Genomic DNA, 18,254 nt, shown 5'->3' on the forward strand with positions numbered 1-18,254 from the left:
TGATGCAAGTCACATAAACTGCATCTCCAAGCACACTAGTTGTTTTTTTTTTTTCTTTCAAAATATCCCTAGGCACCAGTGCACATTATAAACTAATGACCTGAAAAAATTCCTCTTAAAGCACAGAGTTATGAGTGTAAAAATGTGTCTTAAATCAGTAAGTGTCCTTTTTTCCCTTTAAACATTTAAATACCTTCTGAGAAACCAGGACTTAGGTACAGGTCTGAGAGTTGAGTGATAGCCAGCAGAATTGATCAAGGTAAATGTGGTTAGTTCTGTTTAAGAAAGGCATTAAAGCTGTATTTCCAAAATTCCTATTTTCCCTGCTTCTTTCCAGGCCCTTCATTTGTCTCAATGTGTTTAGTTGTTTTGTTGATACACACTGAGCCTTTTCTCTGTTAAAGTGGTTATCACCATGCATACTTATGTACGTTTCTTTAGTAAGTTTAGTTTCTCAAGTCCATTACCATTTCCACTGATTGACTGTTCTATTTATTTTTATAATAGTTATACACCAGAATGCTTATGGGATTCATTTTCTTTCTAAGAGTGTTAAAAGGGTCAGTAATCCTATTAAAAATATTTATCTGGAAAAAATTAAATTATAGCCTTGTTGAAAGAAATTCTCATTACTGCCTCAGACTCTTGGAAAACATTTGGAAACTGTTAATATTATAGCATAATTCTCACTGCAGTACATTTATGTTGATTACGTTTTGTGGTTTTTTCTTTTTTAGAGCAACTAGGTTTTTAAACCGTGGTACATGTTTGATAGTAAAGACAATGTTCTATCAAAATGTTTAAAGAGACATATTAATTATTAGTTTTAAACAGCCAATTATAAGTGAATTCTCAATAGCATCTTCAGTTCAGGAGGGTAAATCAAATTCTAAGATATGTATTAGAAAATTAGCATGCAGATTTTTTAAATAATTGGTAAAGACATCGTTATGTTGTTGACACTGTGGACAAAGATAAGCAGCTAAGTTTCAATCTTTGGTATCTCAGTTTCTCTGTGAATGTAACTAATTTATAGGACTTTCTAGAATATCTGTTTAAAAGGAAAAAAAGCCTTCTTTCTTCTTGCCTGTCATATTGTGATCATGTTTTCTAGGTTATAGAAACACTGATGTGAATACTTATATTTGATTTTTTATTTAATTAATTCATTAATTAATTCTGTGAGTGTCTTGTTATGGTCCAGATATCATTTTAGGTGCTGAAGATTAAAAAGTAAATAAAATATAGTTTGTGTTCTCAAGCACTCATAATCCAGTGGTAGAGTTAAATAAGCAAGCAGGAAATTAGACTAATGCATGATAAGTATCACAGTGGAGACTGAGAGCTTATAGGAGGGCCACCCAGCCTGTGGTTGGAGGGAGGGCAATAAAGTCTAGTCATCAGAGGGGCGGCTTGAGATGAGTCTAGGATAACTACTGAACCCAAACTTGCCTTGGGCTTCAAGACATTAAGTAGAACCAGGAAAGTTTGACAGAAAAGAGCTGAAACTGAAAGATGTTAAAATGCCTCCATTGGTGATGGTTCTTTGGGTCACGGTTGCATTGATTTTAGTACTGATATATCTCTATCTCCTTTAAACAATACGTCTTCAAGACGAATATGTAGCCTTGTTTTAGTAAAGTTTAGAGTTACTTCTAAACTGCTGAAAGAAAAAGGCAATTTCTTTTAAATGCCTTCCACACCAGGATTACCACATGATCCCATTTGGGAAGCATTTGCTCCCACCTTTTAGAGTGGTAATTACTGCTCATGTTGCTGTCACACAGAAATTGTATAATTAAGAAGCCAATGACTTAGGAATTGACATTAAATCTTTTCAACTCCATCTTATTACATACGGTAACTGTTGGGAGTTACAGTAGTTATTTCCAAATCTCTCTTTCTCTCTCTCACATGCCTAGGATCCAGCTTTCCAAGTGATTCTAGAGTTTTTATATTGCCACATAATAACAGCTTTCTATTCACTGCCATAGTTGTCTACTTTAACCTGTTTTCTTCTGTGTAGATCAAAGATTTTATTTCAGATTTTGATGTGTAATTTCATTCTTAGTTTTCTTTATGCTATTCTCATTTCACTTGCAATCTTTGTGCTTTTAGCATTTTATTGTTCTTTTAACATATCTTTGAAAAAAATTCCTGTCAACTCAACCTCCCTTTTTCTCTTCATACTTGTTAATATTTGAATTGACTTTCCTATTAGGTAGAACATTGTGTGTCTGAATGTTCAGGACAAATGGCTATGCCTGTGGCTTTATAAATTGGTGGAGGGCTGGCCTTTGATAATTCCAAACTCTCGGAGTTTCAACACCGTTGAATAGGTTTCAGTTTTTCTCAGATTTTAATAATATTGTATAATCATGAGATTAATCTATATATACTTAATTCACATTGAGTTATTTAAGGAGTGTTGCCAGTGCTTTTCCAGCATTATAAATTTCATGAATGGTGTAGTAACCGTATGATTTGTGATTATACAGGCCTGCACTGTCCAACACAGTAGCTACTAGCAACATGCAGCTATTGAGTATTGGAAACATGGCTAGTGCTACCCAGGAACAGAGTTTTAAATTTTAATTACTTTAAATTAATTTAAATTTAAATAAAAAACTGATATTCAATTCATTTATTAGAAAACTTTAAAAGGTGTTTGGGACAACTTGGGCAGGTGAATCCATGTTTTTAAAATGTAAACTTTATGAAATCTAAATACAGATCAAGTATTTCTGATGAAAATTTACTATCTGAATTGAGACATGCCATAAGCATAAAACATACACTGGATTTTGGAGACTTGTATAAAAATAGAATGTAAAATATCTCAATATTTTTATATTGACTATATTTGAAATGATAATATTTTAGAAAATTGATTTAAATAAAATATATTATTAAAAATGACATTACTTTTTATTTGTATATTTATTTGTATATATATTTATTTATTTGTTTGTTTTGTATATTTATTTATTTGTATATTTATTTTTAACATGTCTACTTGAAAACTTAAAACCACATATGTAAGCAGCTCTACTATTGACAAGTAGTTCTCAAACTTGGCTGAATATCAGGAGACTTTTGTGATGGCAGACTTTTATGAAAGTATAAATTTCCAGGCTTTTGGCTTATTAAATGAAACTATAAACTTTTATATAAACTTTATATATAAACTTTTGGCTTATTAAATGAAACTATAGCAAGGGGTCTAAAATTTTTATATTCTCAAGGCTCAAGGTGATTCTGATGTACCACTAGTTTTGAGAACCACTGATTTAGGCTACAGATTCTCATAAGGCAGTCTGTTAAAAAGCAGGACTGTCTGTACTGCTTTAAAATACCGGATAATTGCTTAAAGTGTGTTTCTGTTTCAATTGCAGAGTTGGCAGAGACTGTCTAGTGCTCTTTATTTTAGATTCATTTATGGATGTATTACTAAGTATTTGTCTCAAGTAACTTATTTAATTGCCACCATGATGCAAAGAATTAGCTATTATTCTTCCTTTTTATAGCTCAGGGAACTGAAAGTCATTGTAGATTAAATAATTTGCCTGAGGTCAGATCAAGGATTCAAACTCCAGACATCTGACCCTCCTCTGTACAATTATACCTCTCTCACAGAAACATCTGGGAGTGAGAGATTATTAAAAAACAAGTCTAATATTACTACTGATAGCAGCTAACATTTATTAAGTTCTAGGGATTAATGCTTAGCTCTTCACATGTATCATCTCATTTAATCATTATAATGACCTAGTGAGTTCTTTCTTACATTTTAATTTTTATCATTTTATTATTTTTAACTTACAGATGAGGAAACCAAGGCATAAAGTTAGGTAACTTGCTATTGTGGACTGAATTGTGTGCCTCCCAAATTTACATGTTGGAGCCCTAACCCCCAACGTGGACTGTATTTGGAGATAAGGCCTTTAAAGAGATAATTAGGGTTAAATGAGGTCATAAGGGTGGGCCCTAACCCATTATGACTGGTGTCCTTATAAGAAGAGATGGAGTTAGACTATGGTCCTAATCAGATTTCAAAGCCCACACCCTGAACCACTTTGTTCTCTGCCTTCTGTAGGGCATCGGGCAGTTCTTCTCAAGACCTGGGGTCACTGGTGTGTAGATAATATATGCCAACAGGAATGGATGTGCTACCTCAAAATACACTTACCCTGTCTTCTCTAGAGTATCATCAGCTCTATGCAGCTGGTGTCTTGTGGGTTTTCACCACTATTACACTAGTGTCTAAAGCAGTGCCTGGTGGGGCAGAATGTGTAGATGCTTAAATATTGGTTGAATAAATGCAGTGAAAAGAAAAGAAGAGAATACAGAATGACAGGCTGGCAGACAGGAGGGCCTTAGGTACAAGCCTGAGGAGCACCCACATTTAGTGGATGGCACAGAAGGGAGAGCCTGAGAAGGAGGCTGTGTAATGATGCTCAAGTTTGGATTTTGATATACTATGTAATTGGGAACCATAGTAGAATTTTAAAACAAACAAACAAAACCCATTAATACACATTGCTCGTGATTTTGAAAGGTAGAGCAAAGAAGAAGTAGAGAAACATCTGGAGTCAGGGAGACTAGCTGAGGGCTAAGCAGAAGTACGTTGCTGGAGGTCTGGACTAGGGTAGTGGGGGAGAAAATGGAAAGCAAAAGGGCCTAGGAGACGCTGCCAGTGAAGGAATGACTGACAGCACTTAGTAACAGGGTACTGGCAGAGGATTAAGGAGAAGAAAGAGTCAAGGAAGAGTCACAAGTATTTTGCCTGGGAGATACTGAGGCCCACAGAGGCCAAGTGACTTCTTCAAAGTTACACAGTTCTCATTTCAGGAGTCTTTTAATTTTTTTTTTTTCTTTATTGAGCGCTCATTCTGTCAAGAGCTTAGAATCTTGGGTTGGGATTTGGTTTACATTTCTGGACTGATAAATTTTGAGTTGTCATTTCAGCCAAAAGAATATCACTACTCATACTTGACAGCTTCTAAAAAATATAATTAAAAATGAAACCGGTGACAGCACATAAAACAACACATTTCCGAAGTTGACGTATCATCTTGGTCCCCAAAGCTATTTTGAATTTGAATATTAGTAATGCATCTTTAAATTTCCATGAGGGTGCAAAGAGAGGCTTTTCCCAATCTGAAGAATGAATTTAAAATCTGCTGTAGAAAAATACCACAGAGAAAAATATAGAAAGCAGCTCTCCCTCTTACCAATTTCAGAGCAGGAAAGGAATTTCGGTAGAGCATAAAAACAGCTTTCTCTCATAAAAGAAAACACAACAAGAAAAATAATCCTTGCTGTGTAGCCTTTTGCAGTTATTTTCTGTCGTGTGTTAGATAGAGACCAGAGGGCTTAACATTGTTTTGATACCCTTGCATCTGGCAGATTGCCTGTCAGAGGAAGTTGGAAACGAACTGACCAGCTTTATGCTTCCAGGTGGCACTGAAGCCACATTTTCAGTGCCGTTGTTATCAGTCATTTAATTCCCTACTGAATATTGGGTGGTGTTTTTAGTTCACAGGCCATTTGCAGTGCCTTTCTGTTTCCTTTTTAACGTTAGCCACATTAAGAAAAAAAAGGCAACTCGGGAAGCGCTTTTGCAAACGTGAATTTAACAGTAAAGAGAAGATAATTGAAAATATCATGGCAAATAGCAATAAACTTACTTTAACTGAAGACATAGGCCATGGGACATAGGCCGTGGGGATAATGTTACCTTGAGAGAAATTTGCAGAAGACGTCATATAAGGACTTGCTAATAAAAGTAACTAGGCAATTAAAAAAATTAATCTTGCATCCCAAGGGAGCGAGTAAGGAAGCGGTGTTATTTTAAAGCTTTTTATTGATGTGTTTTTTAGTATTGCCAAAAAGAATAAAAGTGTAAGAAAAAATGTTGATAGTTTTATATTGATCATAAATTCAGTAACTATGTGTATGTAATCTCTTTATCACAACATAACATCAAACATCACATAGAACACTGAAGGAAAAAAGTATTGAATGAAGTGAACTAATTTATAGCAGAGTCCTGTGGAGGAAACAGCATCAGCAGCATTAACCTGTTTTTTCTCTTTGGGGGAACATCTGCAAGCTGTAATTAAGCAATTTTCATTTGTTTCGCTATTTCTTTTGTCATCACTAAATCACTACACTTAGGGAACAAATTGACAAATTATGAAACACACAAAAATTGCTGGTTCAATTGCAGAAGGAAATTTCCCCTTTCAAATTATGACAGATTTTGAGCTGATCAAGCCATTTTGTTTTAGATATATTAGCATAAACCTTCAGCTGAAGTTGTTATAATTCATATTCATTTCAACATGAATATTTGGTTCATAGATAATCATTTGTTTTTTGTGACTGCTGTAGTTTACATGTAATTGGATAAGGAAAGAAAATGTATTTAAATGTGCATGACATTTTGAATTATAATCATTAAATTTATTTTTGGCAGTGTTTTCAATGCATAGTATTTTGTTCCAGTAATTACCTTTTCTAATATGCGTTCTCAGTGAAGACATGGGAATTAAAAATATGTATTTTTCATACATATAAAAGAATCATTTTCTTTGATTCTTTGAAAAGAATGAAATTGTTTGATTTACTTGAAAAGATACACATCTTTTCAATTTATTTATATTTGATATATTTTATGTATACATATAAATTAGAGAGTTGAACTTTTGTAGACAAATGGGATTTTAAACTTTTACAGAATGAAAGAGAACTACTAATAGCTAAATAAACTTTTAAGATGGTCATTATCAATCTTTAAATAGCCAATTTAAACAATATTAAGTGGGTGCATATTTGTTTTATATGCATTTCTCTTTAACTTGAGACATTATTTTTATTCGTTGTTGCTAAGTGTATCATTACTTGAAGGGAAAGGGTAAATTGTTCCACTCAAAACTGAGGTGGTCATAAGACAGTGTCCTTTGATTCAATTGAATGGGCATGTTTCAGATCTGAATGGTTTTAGCAAAATGTTCTTTTAGCCGTGAAACAATAATATTTTCTTTGAAATGGTCAGCTAAACCCAAAGGGATACAAACAGGAAACTTTATTTTAACCAAACTCTTATATGAAAATCAAACCACAATCTGTCTAGTATATGATTTTTAGTGTCTTTTTTTTTTTTTCCTTAATTTGGATTCGTTCCAGAGGAGGTACATTTAAGTGACGCCCATCAGCTTACTCTTCTTGCAGTTCATTGCATCCTTAGCACAGAGAGGAATCATTATACCATTTTCATGTGTTTTCCAGACTTAATTTGCCTTTTGCATTCAATTTTGTTGCATATGAACTACTGTTTAGAAGATTGGGGTTGTAGGGAGTCATCTGAGTGTTGAGTTTAGTCCCTAATTATAGTGTCAATCCAGGTCTTCTTGCTAATGTTGAGGTCATTTTAGTATTGACGATTCCTTCTGTGTTTTAAGCATTGAGCTAGAATCTGGGAATACTCAGATGAACAAAACAGGGTCCCTACCCTAGAAGAATTCATCAGCTGATATGTCATTCCTATTGCAATCTGCTTATAAAGGATGGTGTGATTCCCAAATGCTCTAAATGTGTGAAGGCAGAATAGCAATCTATATGTTTATAGATTGTATAGTTAGAGGTTGATTTGGTAAGGCAATATTAACTATTTGCATAGTATTGATGAACATCATATCCAGAATATTGCAATTGGTTTTGGGGTCTCAGTTTTAGATTGAATAAACAGCCTATGAGTTAATAAAATAAGAATGATTAGAACAGTGGATTTTCAGACTTTTTCCTTCTTATTTTACTTTAAGCTCTTGTTCTATTTTTTTTTTATTTTATTTTTTTTGTGAAGGCTCTCCTGGAGTTTCCTGATAAAATGAGAGAATGTGAAAGACATATATAATTTAAGTCTCCTCTTGAACTGCTCTAATCCAACATGCCAATGTTTGAGTCCTATATTCTTACAAATGTGTTCAGCAGATGTTATTCTACTTTAGAAAGTTTGAAAACTTCTTCTAAGAAGTATTTACTTTTTAAAAAAGAGGGAAAAATTACTCCTCCTAACTTTCTCCAGTGTAGGTGAGTTAAAGAGGTTGCCTTAAGTAAATGCAACTTTTTGTGGTAGGCAATAGGACATGATCTTACGGTGAAGGAAAATCTTTTAGGTTGCAGATATTTAGTTTTATAAATAATTTACTATATTGCTTTTATAGTTCTCATTTTGTTACGGGCAGGGCCAGTGTAATGGGAAGGGACACTTCTATCCTTGGATTCAGAAGACCTGGGTACTAGTCCAGGCATATACTAATTTCTTAAGACCACAGGCCTGTCACTTACTCTCTGAATCTGTAAATCAGGACTAATTCTGCCTGTTTGGTATGTCTCAAATGGTTGTGGTGAGAATCAGATGAAATACACATGAAAGTATTTGGTAAATTTTAAAGACTTACTCATGTGTAAAGTTTTATGATTGGGGTTCTATTTCTCTGATACGAAAGAGAAAAACATCAAGGTTAAATATGAAAGGAATCTTGAATGTAAATGTAAAATATTGTCTACAGTGTTAGTTGTTTATACCCCATTTCTTGAAGTAGTTAAAACCAACTATGTATAGTACATATTGTATTGTGTACATGTACGTGGTATATTGTATGGTGTAAGAGTACAATTCAGGGAATGATCCTACACTGGCCTCTGGTGGATGGATGCAATACTATGTCTCCACACAATCATCAGGCAAATGTATTTACATGCTTTGACCAAAGATGAAGTATCAGATTCTTCTTTTTAATTATCATTGTTAGATTTTACTTCATGGAATCTTTACTTGGGAATTTTACCTTATGTACAAATCACCTGGAAGGTACTTATTAAAAAGCAGATTCCTAGGGATCTTGCCCCAAGATTCAGTAGTTCTACTAGTGTGCAGATCAGAAACTTTGACTTTCAGACCAGCTTTGAGAAAATACTCTAAATGAAATCTGGGAGGAGTTTAGGGAGATAAATGAATTTTTCAACACTTTTTGTCCATTTTTGTATATATTATATTTTTTCTATGAATAAGGTCTGTAGCTTTCATGAAATTGTGACACTCCCCCCCCCCACTCAAAGCATAAGAACAATTATTTTACTTTAAATATGACATTTTTGTTGAATGTCACCATTGTATATTATTTAAAAGGCATTTTGACAGTGAAAAAGGATGATGGGTTATAGGAATAATTTTACTGTGATCTTGCTGATCGCTAATACAGAGGCTAGGATATTATAGCTTACAGAATTTTAGGGTGGGCTTTAGTTTGGCACATGTTCTGTCCCAAGTCTGAAGGATTGTAGTGCATGTGTCATAGGTCAAAGCTACTCCATCACAGGGAAATGTCCTTGCTACTTCTGTCTATTGCTGCCAGAACTGTGTTCTTTGTGAGTGTTTTGCCATTAGCAAGTGCACAGACAAGAGACTAGGGAGACCACACAGGCTGTGGAGGCATCTCATTGCCTGTACTTTCAGGAAATGCCCCTCCAATCATTTCGCTGTTTCTGGTAACTTTTCTATTGTATATTTCGTACACGAAGGTACTTGGTAGTTTTAAAGACTTACACAAGAGTAGAATTTTATGATTAGGGTAATTATTTGTGATTTAAAAGAGGTACATCAAAGTTAAATATTAAGAGAATCTTGACCTACAATAGAAAAAAATGTAAAATTATATATATGTGTGTATATATATGTGTGTATATATATATATATTTTTCCTCCTTCTTCATTATTTCCAGGAAAACCATTTTAAAAAGGAAGAAGATGCATGTAGGTATTCTCCCTAGATTGAGGATTAGAAACTTCGTTGGAAGAAATGCTTTTTTGCCTCTTCAAATAAAAGTATAGTTTTTAGTTTTTTTGTTCATAGTACAAAAATTAGAAAATACTCAGAGGTACCAGCACCCACACAACCATGCACACACTCACACCCACACACCCACAGTAAAACAATAACATACTCTTTCTATAGCAGTAGAATTTTTATCTACTCTATGGCCAGCCAAAATAAAGATTACATCCTAGTCTTCCTTGAAGCTGGGTATAGTCATTTGACTAAGTTTGTGTCAATGAGATGTGAGGGGCACTGGTATGTGCAACTTCTGGGTCATATCCTTAAGACACGTGCACTATTTCTTTTTATCCTTTTCCTCCTGGCTGGAAATTGGGAATCATTACAACAACTCCTTTAGACCCAGACATGGAGGCCATGTGCTTACGATGACAGAAAACTCCAGCAGCCTGAATCCCTGGGTCATTTCATGGAACAAAGCCTACCCACCTTTCCTAAACTGTTACATGAGAGAGAAATCAAATTCTTGTTTGAGCTGCTCCATTTTTTGTGCTTCCTTGATATGGTAGCTGAAATCAGCCTTAGCTAATTACAGAGAAGTGAGGTGTGTGCTTTCTTTTTCCTTTTCTTCATCCTATTGCTTGGAACAAGGGTGTGGGGGGGTGTCATCCTGGACCATGTGGAGAAGGTTGTTGCTGTAGTCATGGCAGAGTAGAAAGATAGAAGCCTGGGTCAGATGACTTTGTGGAGCAGAACAATCATATTATCCTTGGATTATCTATATCTCTTACTGTTGCATGAGCGAGAAATAAACTTCCACTTTGTTTAAGCTGTTGTTACTTTAGGTGTCTTTTTATGTAGGCAAACTTATATGCAGTTAACTAATAAAGTCAGAGTCTATTGTCCTATAGATAAACCATGTTTGTATGCATCCTTTCTGAAATTTTTTATGTTTATTAATATGTATATATGTATTCAGTTATTAGTTAAGAACATGGAAGTTGGAGACAACCAAGATTTGAATCTAAACTCTGTTACTTTCTAACTAGGTGGTCTTGGGAAACTTACTTAACATTTCTGAGCTTCAGTTTTATCATATGTAAAATAGATATAATAACTTCTACTTCATTAAGTTGTTATTAGGATTAAATAAAAAATACATAAAATGCACATAAATATGTTTATTTATATTTATATTACCTGAATTATTGTAAAGGCTCAACCTAATATTTTCATTCATTTATATATTCAGCAAATTTATTATAATTATTTTATGAAAGTGGGCTTATGCTACACATAGTTTTTGTAACTTGCTTTTTTCCCCTCACCACTCTACAGATAAGAAGTAACTTGCTTTTTCATGTAACATTATATTATGAACACCTCATAGCAATAAATATTATTTACCAGTGTTTTGATGACTTCCTGGTATTCACTTGTATGGATATTTGTCTAGCCATTCTCTTTTTGTGGGACATTTGAATTATTTCTAATTTTTGGCTGTTACAAATGATGCTACATTGCACGCCCTCATTCATTTGGTAAATGTTTGTTGAATATCTACTATGTGCTAAATGTTACTCACAGAAGTGAACAAAAGACACAAAGAACATTGCCTTCAGAGAAATTGTATTCTAGAAGGGGGAAACTGAAATTTGTATTCTAGAAAGGGGGAAAACAACCAGAGCACATTATAGAGAATCATGAGTGCTGGCAGGAGGATTTAGGGTTGCAGTTTTATATAGTATGATCTGGGAAGGTAAAATTTGAATAAAGTTGGAATGAGGTGAGTCTGCAGATATTTGAGGCCCAGGGAACAGCGAGTGCAAAGGCCAGGTCATAGCAGCACCTGCCCAGCTGAGGACCAGCAAGGAGGCCAGTGTGGCTGGAGTTGCATGAGCAAAGGTGAAAGGAGTGTGGAAGCTGAGGTTAGAGGGCATGGAGGTAGGGAAAGATCGGGCATGGATAGCTTTGTAGGTCCTTGCAAGGGTTCTGGCCCTTGTTTATTTGTTGATTGATTTTAGTACCAGCGTCTTTGCACCCTTCTTACTTATGGCCTTTGGATACATTTCCACCCATGGAAATGCGGTTCAAAGATCTGCAAAAATATATGTCCTCAATTAAATAAAAATGTTCAAGGGAATAGATCAGACATTTTTGGCTTTGCAGTGAAATCTTCACCCACGTACTTAATCATTTCTTTTGGATACATTCTTAAACATGGAAATATGAGCTGAAAGATATGTAAAGTGTTATGTCTTTGAGTGAGTAAAAATTTTAAGGGACTAGATTATATGTTTCTTATAAGCAGAGGCCATGTCATATAATTTTCTTAACTCTTCTTCCAGCCTAGCAGAGTGTTAAGCACATAGTGAACTCTCAGTGTAGAACTTCCTGATTGAAGGGCTGAATATAAATCTACGTTTCAATCTTAATTGTTACCCATCTTTTAGAGTGGAGAATGAATATTTTACTTTACAGGAAGTGTGAGTAAGTTCCTGACAGTGAGATCCCTGCTCTCCTTAGGGATACATTTTAGTGGGAATAGACAAGCAATGAACAATTTAGGAAGGTAATTTCAGATTATTTCATATAAATTTGAAGAAAACAGGCCATGTGATAGAGAGTGACCTGATCCTAGGACTCTGATGGTATGGTGGAGATAAGGTGATTAGAGAATTATAGCCTCAAATGAGCATCAGCATTTCTACCATTGGGTGTGGAGGGAAGTTAAACTGCATAGTTACCCTGTGGTTTTATTTCGTCATGTGGGGCAGCATGGAATTGGATTAGTGATGGCAGTCCTTAGGTCAAACTCAGTATCATAATTAAGGGGGTACAGAATGTGGAAACACTCCAAATGTTTATCAACTGGTGAATGGAAAAATAAAATGTGGTACTATTCATACAATGGACTATTATTTGACAATAAGAAGGGAAGCGCATACTCCAACAGACAAACTTCAATAAGGTTATGCTAAGAGAAAGAAGTCAGGCTCAAAAGACCACATATCATATGATTCCACTGGTATGGAATATCTAGAAGAGATAAATACATAGCAACAAAAAATAGATTAATGGTTGCCTGTGGTTGGGAGTAGGAACAGGGAGTGACTGCAGATGGGCTCCAGGCACCTTTTTGGGGTGATGGAATGACCTAAAAATGGAATCGTGGTGATGGTGGTACAACTTTGTATACTTCCTAAAAATCATTGAATTGTACACTTAAAATGAATGAGCTTTGTGGTGTGTAAATTACACCTCAGTAAAGCTGTGGGGAAGTGGAGGTATTGTTCATGGATACTTAGATATTTAGATCCTCCCTGGGTTCTTCACCAGATAAGCATGTGTCCTTGTGATCCTGGGTTTGGCTCAAGAACTAGGAGGATCCTGCTTGTCTGTAAATATTACCTATTAAGAAAATAAATCAATTGTGCATAGACTTGTAAGTTTATCGTAGAAAAGGGCTGTGGTGCAAAAAAGAAACAAACTTGGACGTAACATATTCTACCTTGTGTTGACATTGTCACCAGCAGCTGTTGCTCTGTTAGGAATTCTGGAGCCGTAGGAGGCTGTGCTCAAATATGCTGCATCTGTTCGCAGTGTGGGCCACCTCTTTTGTGGTCTTGACTAAGTCAGTTGGGAAGGTAAGCTCATTTTATGGGATGGGTATGTGTGGCCTCTTAGCACCAAACTGTTATCTACTTGACAGGTTGCTATCATGCTGTATTTGCACCCACCATCACAGAGATTGTTTAAAAAAAAGTTATCTAGGGCATGCCAAATTATATGTAAAAGTATAGTACAGATTGCAGTGGAAAGATAACGTGATGATTCTGTGATATCTGGAGAGGAAACGTAACCAGTTGGAGATAGTGCCTTCATTTTTGTTTTAAAAACAAAAGAGAACTCACTTGCGAACTCTTTTTTTTTTTTTTTTTCTCTAAATCTCTTCAGGCCACCATAGCTGAAGCTCCCCTTACTTCTCACCTGGGTTACTATGGTAGCTCCACACTTTCTTGTCTCTAGTACCTGAACCACTTTGATCCATTCTATCCATTTGTCTTCTTAGAGCACAGCTCTAATTGTGACTCCCCAGGATGTAGGTCAAGTACAGAGTTGTTGTCAGGCCCTCCAAATATACCCTGTCCATGTGTCCCCAAATCTTCCTGGAATAATCGGCGATTCTTACTCAGGCCTTGTGTGTTCCCACCTTGAGGGCTTTGCTCATGGAATTTTCCCTTTGTAAAATGACCTCTTCACAGGGCTCACCTGTTGAAATTGTAGCTATCTTTCAAAGCCCAGCTCAGATGCCTTAGTCCTATATGAAGCCTTTTGTGATTCTGCCAAACCAATTATGATTTCACCATTCTTTGTTTTTGTATCTCTCTTATATCATCTGCCATCGGTGCCTTCTCTTTTGGTGGTTTGCATATATGGCTTAACTTCCTAGTTTGTAAACTCTGTGAGGACAACAAGGACTGAGTCTTAACCGTCTTTGTCACCTTGCATATAGTTGATGACCAGAATATAACTTTTGGATTGAATGAGCTCCGTAACTCAGCCACCACACAGAATTTTTTTTCTGTCTGAAAATAAGCTTTCAGAAACATTACACTCTCTTCATATTTTTCTCTCTGTAAGTGCCTAACACTGGACATTTCAAAAGTTTCAACTTACTGCTATTGTGTCCCTCATCTGGCATTTTTCACACACATTTTTCCAGGCCAGGGTTGTGCATTTGTGCCTTGGCAGGTTGATGGCTATGACTGTGAATAATGAGTCAATTATCATCCAGCCTCAGGGAAAGCACAGTTATTCCTGACTGGCTAGACTGAGGTAATCCTCTCCTCCCTGTGCCCTTTCAAATGAGGAACATAAAACAGTTGGAATTCAGAGCACTGCAAAGGGAATTTAGACAAAGCATTTGTCTGCTGAATTTAGCTTCTTTGGATTTATTCTGATTTATGATTGATTGGTTTTTAAATTGCTTATTTAGTTTGAATGACTATCGCTCCAGGGGAGGCCAGATACCAAGGAGCATGTGATCAAGAAGCAGTGGAGTGAAGTAGTTTGGCTGGACAAATCAAGAGCAAATATTATTGTCCAGAGAAACATTGCTCTAGGCAAGGAGTGTAATGCAAAAATCACGCCCTGACTTTCAGAGTACCCAACCTTGTTATAAGCATGATTGCTTATCCCCTATTCTCTTTGCAGAAGGATTTTTGCAATTGCCTAGTGTTGCACAGAATTGTCCCCCTATGAATTTTTCTTTCCTTCTAGCAATATATTCAATATCTCCTCTCAACTGAGAACATGCTCTTGATTTATATTGCTGTTGACCAGAGTGTGGAAGAACAGACACTCCGAGGTTGCTGGCAGATTTGGTTGTGAATTCTAATGTTGGTTGTGCTGATCTGTGAAAATTCTCCTGCAAGTGTGATAATGCTTCTCATTGCATGGGCACTAGTCTGGCTTTTGTACAGATTAATTTGAATTTTTAAAAAAGTTTCTTTGAAAATTGAGTTCTTTAAAAATAATCACTTTTATCTGAAAGATGTATAATCAATATGTGGTTAGTGTTTAATTTATCAAGACATCAAAAGTTTCAACCTTTTCAAGGTGTGTAACCTTTTTCTTTGGTCTGAAATTAGACCCTATAGGTGTGGTGGGGGCCTTGTAAGGGAGATCTGTTGGAAGCTTGTCTGTTTAGTATCAAAAGGAAATTGAAATTCCATTGCTTCAGAATAATGAAACCTCGAAAAACCTTTAGAAAAAAACTTTCGTCTCATCTGTATTGAAGTTTTGACTCAGAAATGCCCAAAGAAACGCTTTTTCAGGTCTCAATAACCTACTTGTTCTCTGAAATATTGCTGTTAGATTTCTAAACCGTATTATGTCTGACACTTATTTCAAAGCAAGAAACATTAGGGATAAGATGAAAGGGTGGAAGAGGACCCTGATGAAAAACAGAAACAGAAGAAGATGAGACGAACCCTTGGGTGGCACATTTGGATTTCACCAGGATTACTATAGGAAGCGGCATCTGGCTCTCTAATCAGACTTTCAGCCACTTCAGATTCTGGGCTGTGCCAGCATCTGCCATTTTGACATTATCATATTGAAAAATAACTTTTTTCCCTATCTCATTGTGCCAAGATATTTATTATTTGCTGGATTTTAAAAACAATGATAAAAGCCTTTAGAAGGAGCACTTCTGGGTCTTAGGAGGGATATAGCATATATTCTTGTGAAACCAGTTCTGAAGTTTAGAAAGGAACCTTAAACTGTAGCTTTTGTCAAGAATGAACAAGTTCTTTTCTACATCATCCAGTCTGTCTTTTAAAAATGAAAACTTTCTGTTTATAAAAGGAGAATTTTAAAAAGAGTGGATGAGAATTTTTGTTAGACCTGAGATCCCAACAATAGTTCAACATCAGGATCAGAAGCTGGGACTTCATTATATTTTGCTCTTTATTTCAAAGGAGTTTCATCTGGTTACCTGTCACATAACCTGGGTGTTTTATTGGAAATAGTAGAGAGTACACTGAGTGATCGTGAGAACAAATAGAACTCGTCCTTGTAGAACATCTTTGATTTTCAGACATTGCTGTGCTTTTCAAGTATTTAAGTCAATAGATTATTACAATAGTGTTGTGCTGGGTACATAGTATTTTCTTAGTAATTACTAGATTTAGGTTATACTTGATTTAAAGGATGAGCAGGGAAAACTGAAACTGTTTCACCTTTTATTAGAATAGAGCACTGAGGCATGGCAGTAGCCACAGGAAGTCTGCTTTCCTTTGAACATTGATGAAGTTTGAGGAACCTTTTCATCCTTCAGTTAACTCCTATTTCCAAGTGTCTCCATGCCTATCTTGCTCCACTCTGCTACCAATGCTGTTTGCCCTAGGACTGATTCAGGACATCTCTGTGGCTGTAAAAGTGGAAGAAGTCAGGGAGACTAAGTCCTAAGACCATTTCTTCCTTATTTATCTCATCTTGTATAGGGCTGGTTACTCCAGCATATTCTTAGCAACCCTCCTCACACTTTGCTCAGCACCCCCCAGCCCTCCACCCACAGAAGCCAAGGTTGGGTGCTTCGCACCAGAATTTCCAAGGATTTATTGAGGCAAAAGGCAAGGGCCACCTCTCCCACTAGTAGCTAGTTAGAAGTCACTGGTGCTGGTGCAGTAGGCAGTAGTAGAGAGCTGGCCTGAGCTGGTGTTATTTATGGATGTGACCTTTTTAAAGAGAACGTGATGCATTTCATATTTGTGTTTTCCCTCTCTGGCTTATTAATGATGTATTATAGATTAGGTCACCTTATCTCTGTTTCCCATCAGTATATCTGTGTTATGTCCTAAAGATACCCTCACAAGTCTTAATTCTACCAATGATAGGGTATTCAGAAGCAAACAAATGATGTTAACTGGATTTGTACCAGGCTGTGATCATTACAACAACATGAATCTCACTGATTTTGATGCCATGCACTGACAGGTCAAGAGAAACAAACCTGGGCACCGTGCTGGGTTAGGCTATCTGTAACCCCTTCAGTTATGGATGTTCCTAAGGAACCCACAGATAAAACAATTGCTGAGTCTCTGGAACATTTTTATAGTAGATGCTAGTAAGGGGATGGAGTAGGATTCTCCAACCCAACAATGGCTTGATTTCTGCCACTTGACTTTTTTTGAATTCCTTTATCACTCTTTTAGTGATCACTGACGTAGGTTCCTGTACTTGCTGTTGTCAGAAGAAGCAAGTTTCAGTTTTGGAATGTACCCTGCACACTTAGTTCTTCTTTGACTGTTGTAAGCCATTCTTCTTTGTCTCCTTTCTGGCTCCCCGCCCCCACCTTTCTGCTTCTTTTTTCTTCTATTCTCTAAAGACCTTTTCTTTTCATTGACTGCATTAATGCAGGAAGCAAGGCACAGTGGTTAGGAGGATAGGTTCTAGAGTCAGAAGGCAGTGTTCAGATCCCCACTCTGCTACTTAACCATCTGTATAGCCTTGAGCAAGTTACTTTCTCTCTCTGTAGGCCTTGGTTCTTTAATCTGTAAAGTAAGGATAGTAACAGTGTCTACTTTTAGTGGTATTCTGAGGATTAAATGAAATGATTCATGAGATGCTCACAAAAGAGTGCCACTCAATGAATGTTAACCCTGATTATTAATTTTAATATTACTACTAATATTAAAAATAATGTTATGGCTTAAACTGTTACCTCAGTGTAATTGATGAACAGATATTTACCTCCTGTGAAATCTCTCCCAGATTTTAACCTACATTTGCAGCTGCCTTTGGGTCATTTCCACTACGATTTCAACTGGCACTTCAAATGCAATATGGCCAAAGCTGGATTCATTCATTATCTTTTATCAAAATTATTTCATTTTATTTCCCCCA

The 18,254-nt window shown here is 35.9% G+C and overlaps 1 protein-coding gene across 9 annotated transcripts in view; it reads left to right on the forward strand.

Moving 5' to 3' along the window:
• IFTAP (intraflagellar transport associated protein) overlaps window positions 1-18,254 on the forward strand; it is a 62,891-nt gene that overhangs the window by 17,878 nt on the left and 26,759 nt on the right. The gene's annotated exons all lie outside the window — the stretch shown is intronic.

The sequence above is a fragment of the Pan troglodytes genome, chromosome 9, assembly GCF_028858775.2.
Source record: "Pan troglodytes isolate AG18354 chromosome 9, NHGRI_mPanTro3-v2.0_pri, whole genome shotgun sequence".
Taxonomy (NCBI): domain Eukaryota; kingdom Metazoa; phylum Chordata; class Mammalia; order Primates; family Hominidae; genus Pan; species Pan troglodytes.